At 49.3% G+C, this 12,309-nt stretch overlaps 1 long non-coding RNA gene across 1 annotated transcript in view; it reads left to right on the top strand.

Annotated features, from left to right (window-relative positions):
• The window catches only part of LOC127491822 (uncharacterized), a 116,981-nt gene that overhangs the window by 21,286 nt on the left and 83,386 nt on the right, over nucleotides 1-12,309 (top strand). The window contains exon 2 of the long non-coding RNA XR_011387461.1: nucleotides 6,470-6,636. This is a non-coding gene — a long non-coding RNA (uncharacterized lncRNA). The remainder of the gene's footprint in view (nucleotides 1-6,469; nucleotides 6,637-12,309) is intronic.

Raw genomic sequence — 12,309 nt, forward strand, 5'->3', positions numbered from 1 at the left:
TATAGACCTAGGCTAAAGTTTAATTTTTTTTTAAAAGAGAGAAAAAGTCTTCCATTTTTCAATTCACTCCCCAAATGACTGTAACAGTTGGGGCTGGGCCAGGCTGAAGCTGGGAGTCTGGAACTCCATTTGGATGTCCCACAAGCATGGCAGGGGCCAAGCACTTTGGTAATTTTCCACTGCCTTCCCAGGCGCATTAGCAGGGAGATGGATCAGAAGTGGAGCAGCTGGGACTCGAATTTGCACTCATGGGTTGCTAGCGTCACAGGTAGCAGCTTAACCCATTCTGCCACAATGCTAGCCAAAAATTTAATTTATAAGTTAGGCACATTGAGAGATTAACACATTAAACCAGGACAATTATAACAATATACTGTAATTAAAGTCATGTGACTGATCTCTCTCTCTCTAAAAGACTGCATTTTCATCTTTTCACTTAAAGGAAGCATTTTATATTTCATTTTGGCATATCCAAATTGCCAGCGTCATTACTGTTGGGCTTTTGGGGTCATTACTAAGTAAAATCAGGTTTATTTGAACACAAGTACTGCAGTACCACAATAGTCCACCTGCTACTGACAAGGCCACTGAGTGACCGACAGGAGGGTAGCTTATATGGCATGGATACACTGGGCAAAGGGGTGATTCCCATTTGGAGCAGGATGGAGTGGAATAATGAGAGGTTTCATCACACTACTCAGAATGCATTGCAATTTAAAATGTATGACTTGTTTATTTCTGGAATTTTCTATTTAATATTTTCAGACAATGATGGATTCAGGTAACTGAAACCTAAAAAGTGAAACTGTGGACAGAGCGGGAATACTGTCATGCGATTTCTTCTCCACCTCCTTATGACACCTTCAGACATTTGTTGCAAAGCTTTCTGTGAAAGAAATTGTAAAAAAAAATACCAAACAAACTTGTGTTTCCTTTAAATGCTTCCTTGTCCTAAAACAAGCTTTAAACGAAACAACACAGCCAGTCTCAGGGACCTGGAGTAGTGCATTTTATGTTTAATACACTACAAGGAAAAAAAATACCTGACACTAGTAAACACTTCATGTTCTCTCACTCACTTAACCCTTGCAGCAGTCTTACATTTATCTCCATTTCACAGAGGAAGAACCAAGGCTTAGTAGGGATTGGCAATGTGTGAGGTCACATGGGTGAGCAGTGGTGCTGGGGTTGGCTAGAAGCCCAGGTATGTCTGGGCTCAGAGGCCGGGCTCCCTCCTTTGTGACAGAATGTGTCATGCCTTTGGAAGGCAGCTAGATCCACCACGTTGCCACCAACACTGTGCTGTGGCTTCAGGTGTCTCCCTGGTTCCAGACTTACTACACTGTGGGAAGAGCAAGTGCGTTGCTTGAGTAACACACACCGCATTCATCTGCAAGTACATCTGTTCCGAGCAGGGGGTTAGGGTCAGTCCTCTTTGGACTTTAAGTTCAGGAGGATCACAGGAATACCCCCTCTCAAGCAGAGAATTCTATGGGAGCAGGTGCATCCTGTTTTCGGTATAAAAATAGTAGAATATCAGACTATTAGACTGAATATGTGTATAGACTCCAAAATATGCTTCAGGTGTCTTTTTGGGAGTATACAAAAAGTCTAGCTCACCCCATCAATAAACTCAGGGCAACCAAGAGGGAGGGTGGACGTGGTCCAGCACGACTGTATTCCAAGTGCCTGAAGTCATAGAGCAGAGTGGGGAGAGATGAATGGCAGAACTCAGCCCTGGAAGAGATTTTGAAAACTCATCTAATGTGTTCTCCTAAATCATCTGAGGCAGGTTGGTTTTGTTCTGAAATAGTCCAAGGGAAAGCCGCTATTTGGGTGTAGACATTGCAGTATAAACAACTCCCACTTGCTGGAAGTCAGATCTCTCTACTTCATCACCTGCCACAGCAAACACAGGCAGATGGACTCTGTTTACTGAGATTTATGCCTCTGGCTACTTCCTGGGTGGTTGGGAGGCAATCTGCAGGTGGGGTTGGCTTAGAGCTTAGGGAAAAGAGAAGTGAAAAAAATACCCCAGCACTCTGTGATATGTTCCCCTACAGAGAGATCAGGGATGGCCTCAGGTCATGGAAAATTTGGGCTGGACTGTACAGGACTGGGAAGGGGTAAGTGCCTGAGAATAGAAGCTGACGGGCTGTGACTGGTGCAGAGCCGAAGATTGCTTTGTAAGTGGCTCTGACCCAGTCTAGGGAAGCAGACAAGAAAGTGCTGGTTGGTGAGTTCTGACACAGCAGATTTGAGGAAGGACTGATGGCAGGGAGGGTCGTTTGGGAATGTGTGTCAAGGGAGATGAACTGCTTGCTGTTCCTAATGAGGGTGAATAAATGACATGTGAAAGGCAAGCCCAACAGGTAGACCCCACTGGAGAGTGAGGAGCTTGTGGCGCCAGTGGTGGCAAGAGGGAGGGAGGGAGGAAGCCATGGGCAGGCATGTCTGTTAGGCCAGGACGTGCAGGAAGAGAACAAGGCACGCTCTCAAGTGCAGCACGACAGATCTGTCTCTGGAGAAAACAGCCTCATCAGTCTTTGTGAAGCTACTGCATTGACCTTTAAGGCATCACTACCTAAGGGCTTTTCATGCTGACAGGCCGGAAGAAAATGCAAATGTTGAAAGAAACTGAGTTAACTGGATAAAGTAGGCTTAGATGGGTTAAAGGCAATCAGGCTGTTGAAAACACAGCATGGTTAATTTGGAAGCTAGAAATATTCCTCCTGTTCATTAAAATTCAGATTGTTCCATTCGTAGTGTTAGTATTCTTGCTGTTATTGCAATACTACTAACAACACAACTAAGCTGGGACTTGAGATACTTCCCCAAGACCAAATAACACTATGGGTATTGTCGTATGTGCACGAAGCAAATCTTGCACATTTCTTCCAGAAGCAGAAAAGAAAAACCAGTAGGGAAGGGCAAGTGAAAGAAAAAGAACCGAGGTAGTCTTGTTTTGCACTCTTGTAAGCCTCGAACTTTACTGGGAAGTCTGGGAGTTGAATGGATACATGGGTAGGTAGATGGGTAGGTGAGTGGGTAGGTGGATGGATGGATGAATGCATAGGTGGATGGGTGGACGAGTAGGTGAGTGGATGGATGAATGGGTGGATGGGTAGGTGGATAGGTAGGATATAAATAGATATGTATGTTTATAGTTTATATATAAATAATATAAATATATATATATTTAGAATAAAATGGTCACCTGGAATAATTATTTATTTTTAAAGATTTATTTGTTATTTGAAAGTCAGAGTTGCACAGAGAGAGGAAAGGCAGAGAGAGAGAGGTCTTCTATCTGATGGTTCACTCAACAGATGGCCGCAACAGCCGGAACTGCACCGATCCGAAGCTAGAAGCCAGGAGCTTCCTCCAGTCTCCCAAGTGGGTGCAGGGGCCCATGGACCTGGGCCATCTTCTACTGCTTTCCCAGGCCATAGCAGAGAGCTGGATAGGAAGTGGAGCAGCCGGGTTGAACTGGCGCCAATTGGGATGCCGGCACTTCAGGCAAGGGCATTAACCCACTGTGCCACAGCGCCGGCCCCCTTGGAATAATTATAAGACCTGAAGCAATTGGAAGGAAAAAAGGGATAACGCTACCACTCTCTGTGTGTAATAGATACCTTTTAATGCTCTGCCAGTCCCACACCTCCACAAATGGTTAAGTGTAGGTCAGTGTTGGCTGGCATGACCAAATCTCCTGGCTCCTCCTCTCCCTGTGTGTGACAGCCTGCTTGCCCTGTTTTCCTAATTCTCTGACCATTCTCTCTCACACTTTCTAGTTGGTTTTCCTCTACCTAAGTTCTAAACATTGCTGTTTTCCAGGCTCGATCATATCCCCTGTTTGCATTTCAATCTGTACTTTTTCCCTGCATGACTCCACCCACGCCCAAGATTAAAAAAAAAAAAAATCTCTTGTCCTGCTGGCTCCCAAGTGTATCACTCTTGGTCCAGACTTCTCTTCTGAGCACTGAGTTCTTGGGTCAGTGACCTGCTCTTCAGCTCCACTTTGCGGTCTCAGAGGCAGCTGAAACAGTGTCTCCAAAAGGGAGCGCTTCTCTCCTGCCCACCTGCTGCTGCCCAGGGGCTACCTTCATGGTACGGGCACTGTGTCATCCAGTGGTGCAGTCCAGAGGCCGAGGGAGCATTCTTGGTTCTGCCCTTTACCTCGGCCGCAAACACACGCAATCCTTCCCCAACACCTGTCATTTCTGGGCTCGCAGACTTGTTTTGAATCCTCCCCATCTCTGCTCTCGTGACCTGTGACTTAGACCAAGAAGCCAGCGTGATTTCCCCTCCCTGACGTGGACTCCTCATGAAGCTCCCTGCTTCTGTCACTGCTTCCCCATTATATCGTTCACACTGGGTACGGAATGACCTTTTGAAAGAAACAAAATGACGCACCTGCTTGCAGTTCTCTCATAGCTTCCCACTGTACTTTGAATAAAAATCGGATCCTTAACCTGACTTACAGGTCCTTGCTTGGTCCTGCTTTTTAGAGCAATTCACTGTCTGCCTCATTCACTTCACTCTGGCCACACTGGCGTGGAAAGTCTTCAGATAGGCTCAGCTTTTCCCTAACTCTGACTGCTTTTTCAGGGTTCAACTGAGATGTCACTCCCCAAGGATAACATTTCCCAACATCCCCCCACCCTGCCCACAGCATCACCGTCTACCATGGCGGTCTGCACTGTGGCACGCTACCTCCTGTCACCTCGCGATTTGTCTCTCTGTGTCTACTAAACGATCACTCCACAAAGGCAAGGCTGTGTTCTTCACGTTCACAAGTTTCTATCCTCCTGGATTCCGGTGTTGAGAATCCGAGATGGATCAGTCTCTGCTGATGGAAACTGTGCTGGAGACAAGTCCACCCAGAGCCATGGCATCTAGTCTCCTGCCCAAGAGGAGAACCCGGAGAAGACACCCACGTCGGGGGAGACACAGGCACAGAGAAAGGCACAGACACATACACAGAGCCAGGGGTGGCAACTAGGTCCTGTTCACGCTGTGTATGTTCCCCAAGAAAACAAACACAAGGGGCCAGCGCCTTGGCTCACTTTGTTAATCTTCCGCCTGTGGCGCCGGCATCCCATATGGGCACTGGGTTCTAGTCCTGGTTGCTCCTCTTCCAGGCCAGCTCTCTGCTGTGGCCTGGGAGGGCAGTGGAGGATGGCCCAAGTGCTTGGGCCCTGCACCCGCATGGGAGACTAGGAGAAGCACCTGGCTCCTGGCTTTGGATCGGCGCAGCGCCGGCCGTAGTGGCCATTTGGGGAGTGAACCAATGGAAGGAAGACCTTTTTCTCTGTCTCTCTCTCTCTCACTGTCTATAACTCTGCCTGTCAAAACACACACACACACACACACACACACACACACACACACCGCACAGGTGCCTTTTTGGCTTGGGTGATGCTGAGCACATCTCTGTAACCTGAAACCAGCATGGCCTGGTTAAAGATGGAGAAGGAGCAACTGAAAGACATTCCTCCAGCAACTTCAGCAAAAGAGATACACCCTGAATAAATGCTTGCTATTGGTCCAGGGACACATTTCAGAGCCCTGAGCTCTCCCCACGCCACTTCATGTGGCTGCTGCCTGTCTTCGACTTTGGAAGACGCTTCTCTGGTCTACCATTCCTCAAACAGTTTTTGCGCTGGAGTGAGGCTGTGGGCTAGAGGAAGGCCCAGGCTCTCACAGCCCCAGACACCTGTCACCTCGCAGCAGAGTTAGATGTAAGCCCCGGAGCCTGTTCTCTGTGCAGCCACTGCACCGTGGCAGGAGCTGTCCAGGGCAATGATGGATTTTGCGTTTCTTCCTTTGAAGGACGGGGCCTGCCTAATGCAACACATCCTTCCTGAAAATGATGCATTTCTAAGTTTCTGGCTTGAGGGTATGTGATTTCTGAAGGGTAAACATGGCCTTAAAGGGGGAAAATTGTTCTGCTTAACTATGCAGAGAATTCCCAGCAGTTCCCTTAATTTGGTTTTCGGAATAGGGCACATTTGCATTCATGGACTTGTGGCTTTTTAGAATAGCAAATGCATCGCTCTCTTCTCTATTCCATTAAGTGACTGGGTGGTCTGCAAGCTACACTGCCATTAGCCGGCACCCCGAGATGTGGAGGTCCATCCAGCTAGCCAGCTTGCTTCTTTTTCTCTCTTCTCCCAACCCCATCTTTTTTTCATTTTAAATCCTTTCTGTTAGGTGAGGACTGGGTCTCAGATATATGTGTGTGAGCGTGCAGGTGCATGTGTGTGCAACACACACTTGGAGTAGGGGAGGAGGAGGAGAGGAGAGAAGGGAAAATATATAAAATCTTGCTTAGCATTGAAAATATTGCACTGGTTTACAGCTGAAGTTAACAAAGGGAAGAAGATGGATGTTTTTGTTGTTTCACAGTTTAATATTTTATTATTAGCACATGACCACATGGCGCTTTGTATTTGGTGTAGTACAGGCTACCCAGTGGTGACTCCTCCGTGAGTCATTGAGGATGAGGACGTTTGAGAAAGGAATCTGTCACTCCACGGTTCCAAGGCCCATGGACTCCTGTCTCAGTCTGGATGGAGGAGGCCGGAGACTGCACCCAGCACTGCTTGGGAACTCACCGTCCAGAGGGCTCAGGTGAGTGAACGGGAAGACAGAGGAACTGTCTGTACTCCAGTAGAGAAGCCAGCATACTTAGGATGCTCCCATACACCCTCTGTGGTTGGCCAGTAACTTGTCAGTTACTATGTTCTCCCAACTACAAGTAAGGCAGCCCAGAGATCACTGGTTGAGAATGAAGTGTAAGTAAACTGTGAAGGAATTGAGACTGCCTCCCCCAAACTCTGGAGTTACATACTTCCCTAAACGTGGTAAATGTGCAGGAACAGTCCTCTGACGCTCTACATGCTAATACACTGATTCCTGATATAGCGGGTTTACTTGAGCTGCATTTATATCCACATTGTCCTTTTGGTCTGTTTAGGTAAGTTTCTTAGGCTCAGATGGTCTAAAGCTGTGGATGACACAGCAGGGGAGAGCTAGCCTGGGAGTTAGAAATTCTGATTTTGAGACACAGTTTGCCCCCCCAGCCCAGGCGAGTGGGAATATTCCTGAGCCTCCTTTACTGAAATATCTACCTTATCTGATTGTCGGAGGAATTTGATCATACGATGATCTTTGTGGAAGTGTTTTGGAATCTGTGAGCCATGGAGATACTACTGTTTTTTGATAATCATAATAGGGAAAAATTGGACATGGTGTAAATGCCGGCATTAAGGGTTTCTCTGCAGAGTGTGGCACCTCCATAGGGAAGAATGATCTGCAGGCATCAAATGTGATGGCTTCATTCATCCGCTGACATGGGCAGCTGACCCAAATGAACTCCTGAGTACAAAGTGTATTTTTCTAAAATGAAATAATGTAATATATGTGCTAAAAGACATCTGGGAGGATTTACCTAGTGCCTTCTTCTAGAATAGCATGTGTTATTAAGGAAATATGTAAGTAACACTAAAAGGATGGTTGGAATTTAGATGTACCCATTGTTGAAAAAAGGGACAGGAATTTGCTGTATACAGGGACAGGAAAGGGGTCACACCTATTTTGGATCATAAAGGGTTATGGTCAACACTCCTGTTAGAAAAGACAAGTTCATAAGAGCAAGGCGTAACAAATTTACTTGATCACCGTTTTGCATAACACAGCAGCCTTCAGACTGAAGGCTCAAAGATCCAAGGTGAATGATCCATCTTTATGCTTAGGTTCCGTGAAGTGCACAGCCTGTGTGGAAATGTGATTATACCATAGGGGTGTATGACCTAAAAGTGCCAGACTGAGGGAGGAAACCCAGCCAGGTCCATGTGTCTGATTGACTTCTGGCCCCTCAGTTGGCAGTCTTTCTTCCTTTTTCCATTTTTTGGCTGGCTTTGGGGAAAGGGCAGGAGGGCCCCTCTCTGGTCCACCCTGAGGAATTCTGGTATCTGTGGCTCCCCTTGGTGGGGAGATGAGGGGCGGGAGACAGGTGGACTGGAGAAGGACAGGGAGAATCTACTTCTGGGCTGTCACACTGGGGGATCGTTTGCTAACCCCCAACTGGGGACTTACAATCCCCAATTCTAATCTCTGCTAGCCACAGAGGTGCAGAGATATTGGTAGCCATGGAGGCTGAAGGCAGAGTCATCTTGTTAGAACCAAACCAGAGCTCCCTTTAGTCGGTGGCTGCCCTATAGTCCATACACATCCCCCTACGTAGAGGAAGTCAGAGTTGGGACACTTGTGTACAGCATGCCCCCTGTGTCCAGGCCTAAGACCAGGCCAGGTGTCCTGGATCCACTCTGGACCACGTGAACTCAGTAGATCAGCTGAGCAGATTCCTCCTGTGGGTTTCAGACAAGCTGTTGCAGGGTCATCTTCAGACCTGCTGAAATGTCTCAGCACCCTGCTAAGTGCTGTTGACATTAAAGGGACCATGTAACTGTGGCTCCTTTGGTAGAACTGTGTGTCCCTTGCTCCAGGCCTGGCTGCCGTATATTTATCCTGGAGCCTGAACCCTCACTGTTTAGCCACTTTTTTTTTCTATGTCGTCTTTTCCTTGAATGATTGTAAACCTACCAGGCACAAAACCTGTGCATGCACTGGGATCTGGAGTGGGGAAGGGGGGCAGATGTGAAAATGAGCCCAAGTCTCTCCGGCCCCAAGGACTTTATGGTCTAATGGAGGAGAGAGGTACACAAGCAATGAACCAGAAGGCAAAGCAAAATGAAATCAATGCTGAATCGGGCTCAGATAGATTGCTGTGAACTATTGAAGTGACACAAGGCAGCATCTTTGACCTCAGACTCTGGACCAAATCCAAGGATAAGGAGTAGCCCGGTCTCTCCATGCTAATTCACTATGCAGGTCTGGAGCTATAGACAGAAGGTTAGGGTATCACAGACCATGAGATCTGTAACTTTTTTTTAAAGATTTTATTATTTATTTATTTGAGAGGTAGAGTTACAGACAGTGAGAGGGGTCTTCCATCTGATGGTTCACTCCCCAAATGACCACAAAGGCTGGAGCTGAGCTGATGCAAAGTCAAGAGCTAGGAGCTTCTTCCGGGTCTCCCATGCAGGAGCAGGGGTCCAAGCACTTGGGCCATCTTCTGCTGCTTTCTCAGGCCATAGCAGAGAGCTGGATTGGAAAAGGAGCAGCCGGGACTAGAACCAGTGCCCATATGGGATGCTGCTGCCACAGGCGGAGGATTAGCCTACTGTGCCACGGCGCCAGCCCCTGGATCCTTAACATTTTACTCTGCACCAGCATTTCTGCTGCTTTATGAGTATTTTGTGGACCAACACGGAGACCCCTTTTCTTTTTTTTTTTTTTTGACAGGCAGAGTGGACAGTGAGAGAGAGAAACAGAGAGAAAGGTCTTCCTTTGCCGTTGGTTCACCCTCCAATGGCCGCCGCGGCCGGCCGGCGCACCGCGCCGGAGACCCCTTTTCAAGAACATGTGATCCAATCGACACTCTTTTCAAATAGCTGTTGTGACATTTGCTAGAAGGTCCACCTGGCATGATACTAGGTCTCTGTGTCAGAGTGGTGAGCCCTTTTCCGTGTCTGCTGCTTGGGTGGGGTGGGGGGCAGAATCTTGGGTCCAGCTCCTGGAAGCTGGTCATTGATGCCAAGAACTAACATGGGCAATCCCTTTCCTTAGTGTGAGCTGCCCCCTTCTCATCGGCAAAGTGTATTAAAATGTCCACATCCGTTGACCCCTCCACACCAAGGTCCATCCATGGGAAGTTGGGGATGGCACCAAAACAGAACCATCTACAAGGGCTTCTGTTGTGCGTTTCAAGTTTGCATTCTCGCTGCACCCCCGCAGCGAAGAACTGGTGCCCCCAGGAACTCCGTCCAGGGGAGGTGCCGGTTCAGGGTTTCTTTAAGCTGCTAGATGCAGGGAGCGTCACGGCTCCGGCCTGGGCTCTCCGAAAGCAGATGTTCCGATGTTCAGATGTTTGTTAGGGATCAACACCTGTAGAAGCAAAGGGGAAGATGAGGCAGAGGGAGACGCTGGACTCATAAAGCCCAGGCAACTCAGGGGAGAGTGACGGAGCCAGTGCTGCCCCCAGCCAGCCCAGCCTTTGTGTATGGGCCTCACACAGTCAGCAGGTGTAGGCTGCTGTAACAGTGTCCGGCAGCTGAGGCTGACGTTGAAGTTGCTGACAGCTGGCGGCTGCCTGCTGCCCACACTCTCCACGGCTGGGCTGCAAGCCCTTCCTTTACGTGGCTCCCACATCATCGTGTCTGCTGCCTTGGAGGTCTGTGTTCCCTGAGCATTAGCCACTTGCACAGCCCCTTGCGGGCACCCGACACCCAGTGTTTCTGTGCTTGTTTCTGTAGCGGCTCTGTTGCCTTCTCCGGATTCACCCTGAAGCCAGAATTCAGCTTGTGCCAGGGTATTCCTGGGCCAGGCATGTCCCTGCGCCTAGGAGTACGGATCTGGGATTGTGAAGTAGAATTCCAGTGATTTGATTCCTTTCACCATATGAATCTCCTCTGATCACCTTCTTATTCTCTCTTGTAGGCTTAAGTGGAGGGCTGTTAACTCAAGGGCACTACATCAGTAAGATTTCCTACACAGTAGATGCCGCGAGAAATTTCCCTCAAGGAGTCTGCCCCAAAGGAGAATTCACCCACATTCAGGAATGTCAACGGGCTGTATTCAAACCCATCTGCAGTGTAATGCAACATTTGTTACAAACCCGCATTCTGTTGTGTAGGGGCCGGTGTTAGGTCCTGTGGAATATAGAACACAAGTACTTATCCTGTCCCAGACGGAGGGGTGCATACCATTTCCCTCCTGATAGGGCTGTTGTGCTACCGAAGGGCTGGGAGGCCCAGTTTTGGGGAAGGGGTCAGGGAGGGAATTCTCTTCCAGTAAGAGCTGGAATGGCACTGTGTGAGAGCGAGCTGGGATCTGTCCTGGTGCTGCTTTTTTGTTTTCTTCTAGGACCCAGCTCTTGGCTTCCTGATGAGAGCTCTAGAGAGAGCAAGTGAGGGCTTCCCTCTCTCTCTCTTTTCTTATATTTATTTGATTTATTGGAAAGAGTGACACAGAGGAAGACAGAGAGAGAGAGAGAGAGAGAGAGATCTTCCATCCACTGGTTCTTTCCCTAAAATGGCCATAATGGCTGGGGCTGGGCCAGGCTGAAGCAGGAGCCCGGAGCGCCATCCTGGTCTCCCACCTGGGTAGCAGGGGCTCAAGCACTTGGGGCATCTTCTGCTGCCTTGCCAGGTGCATTATCAGGGAGCTGGGTCGGAAGCAGAGCTGCTGGGACTAGAACCGGTGCTCTGATGAGGGGTGCTGGCTTTGCAGGAAGCAGCTTAACCTGCTGCACCGCTGTGCCAACCCCTCCGTCTCTCTCTGTGTCTCTCCCTCTCTCAGTGCCTCTGCCTCTCAAATACTGAATAAATCTTAACAAACAATAATAATGGAAGGAGGTGCCTGCAGCAGTGCCAGTTGAGGCAGGCTGGATCCTCCTCCTCTACTAGCAGTGCCGTGCTCCTGCCTACTTGCCCGGGGCTCCTGGCCCCTGACTCTGTCTCCTCCTGCTGCTGCTTGCCCTGTCAGTGCAGTGGACCCATACCTACCCCTTTGCACCTCCTGAGTTTCTCCGTTCTGCTCAGACCTTGGCTTTGGCTCCATTCCCCCCACCCACCAACGCACTGCAGTCTTCCAGATATTCAGGGTGAAACATCGCACCGCACCATGCAGGAGCCCCCCACTGCCTGGCTGACCTCTGCCCCTCCCTGGGGCGGGTATACTGGTACAGTTGATGCTGTTCAGGATTAGCCCCAGGAAGGGCGGTGACTGGCAGAGCAATACCTGGAGGCAGGAAGGGAGCGCTGAGAGCCTGAGATGATCTCGTGTGGAGTAGGGAAGGCCTCACGCGCCATGTCCTTGTCCCTGGAGTCCCACAGAACCGCTGCCACTCTACAGTCCTCTAGCTCTTCTCTGAGTCTCCTCTCTACTTTCTCTGTCCTGGACTGACACAGTCACCTCCCTGGGGCTGTGCTCCCAGAAGCCCTTAGAGTCTTAGCAAACCCTCCCTGACCTCTTCTACTGCTCTCTGCACCTGCTCTTTTCTCAGCACCTCCTTGGCCCTCAGAGTGGTGGGCCCCAGGGAAGTTGGGGGGTTCCTGGTGGGTCTCCAGGTCCCCTGGGGCCTGGCCCCCTCTCCTCCTCACTGAGGGGTATCTGGCTGCTCCTGTCCCCATGGCTGAAGTTCAGGAAGCACCACGCTGAAAGAGCTCCTGCCGGCCAAAC

This window comes from Oryctolagus cuniculus, chromosome 3 (assembly GCF_964237555.1).
Source record: "Oryctolagus cuniculus chromosome 3, mOryCun1.1, whole genome shotgun sequence".
Taxonomy (NCBI): domain Eukaryota; kingdom Metazoa; phylum Chordata; class Mammalia; order Lagomorpha; family Leporidae; genus Oryctolagus; species Oryctolagus cuniculus.